Raw genomic sequence first — 1,817 nt, 5'->3', positions numbered from 1 at the left:
TTTGAATCCCTCCTGTATAGGCATACAACTGATGCACTACCATAACTCCTTGTTACTGGATACTTGAGAATCAAAGACACAGGAGAAAGATATTCATATAACTTTTAATGTTTCCAGGAAAGACTTCAAGATTGTTGCTGTACTTTCTCTAATCATTCCCCACAGTTAACAACATTGATAAAACTCTCCTGAGCAGCACAATTACCCCCACTGATTCTATTATTTAAAAGGACTCAAGTAGGTAATGTCTTGGACAGTGGCTAAAGAAGACTGTAGACTGTCTTTGTTGGTAAGGAAACAGCTCCATGACTAATGCTAAGTGGTAACTGAGTGGTATTTGAACGCTCTTAGTGTACATAGCCTCATGTTTTCAATAGTGCTAGGGCAGTATTTTGTCTCATGAATAAAATGTTGAAATTATACATAATATTTTTGAAATAATTTTTCCCCTGTGATGAGCTTTTCTATGTTAATTTTTAACAGACCTCACATGTTAATACAAGAAGGAGGGGATACTTAACTGTAAGTTCAGAACCCTGCCACCAGCATGCACACAATTAATTCTCTCTCAAGATGTTGCAAATATTAAGACCACTGTGTCCTTAATTATTTCTATTATTCATCAAGAGAAAAAGTTTCTTGATTATTCTCAATCAATAAAAATATAAATCTATAAAGTTTTATGCATGCTAGTCATGCTTATAATAGCAGTACAACAGCAAACTATGAGCATTTAATGTACATTACTCAGCAATTGTTGAAATAATTATATTTTACTACAGTGGAATACTTTGAAACTGTAACTATTTTAAATTTTGAAATCACCATTCCTTATTCTATAATTTCTAACATAAATTTTAAGAAGTGATGACAATGTAAATACATACACTTATATGATTTTATATAAATATCTATTCAAAGATAAAATCTTACAAAGATCATTTCTGAATTTAATACAAGACAATCTTTTTTTTTTTTTGCTTTATATTGCTGAGTATCTTAAGTTTTGTTTAGTTAATGTACATTACTTACATAATAAAAAAGGAAACTATCTAGAAAATCCACAATTGCATTGCTTTAAATTAAATTGAATATGTAACTCCATACAGGGGCCTGAGTAAGCAAAATATGTTGTTGTTAGGTACCATCAAGTCAGTACCGACTCATAGTGACTCCATGAACAACAGTACAAAACAGTGCCTGGTCCTCAGCCAACCTTACAATCCTTGCTACATTTGAATCCATTGCTGTTGTAACTGTGCCAATCCATCTCATTGGGGAAACTTCCTTTTTTTCTCTAACCCTTCATTTAACCAAATATGATATCCTTCTCCAAGAACTGCTCCTTCCTGACAATAAGTACAACGTAAGAGAGATGAGATCTGGCCATCCTGACTTCCAGGGTGCATTTGGACTATACCTCTTCCAACACAGATTTGTTTTCTCTTTTGCCAGTCCATGACACTTTTAATATTCTTCTCCAACACCATAGCTCAAATGCATCAAATCTTCTACAATCTTTCTTATTCACTGTCCAACTTTCACATACATATATAGTTAGTAGAAATCCCATGACTTGAATCTGGTGCACCTTAGTCCTGGAACCAAGTCTCTTGAATACTTAAAAGAGGTATTGTACTTTAGATTTGCCTAATGCAACACATAATTTGATTTCTACACTGCTGCATCCAAGAATATTGATGGTTGATCTGAGCAAAGTTAAGATTTCTGACAACTTCAAATTTTTCTCCACTTACATGAATATTATTTATCGGTCCAGTGGTGAGGATTTTTATTTTCTTTACATTGAGATCAAA

Source organism: Chrysochloris asiatica, unplaced genomic scaffold, assembly GCF_000296735.1.
Source record: "Chrysochloris asiatica unplaced genomic scaffold, ChrAsi1.0 scaffold00233, whole genome shotgun sequence".
NCBI classification, from domain to species: Eukaryota; Metazoa; Chordata; class Mammalia; order Afrosoricida; family Chrysochloridae; genus Chrysochloris; species Chrysochloris asiatica.
This window is presented reverse-complemented; position numbering follows the sequence as displayed.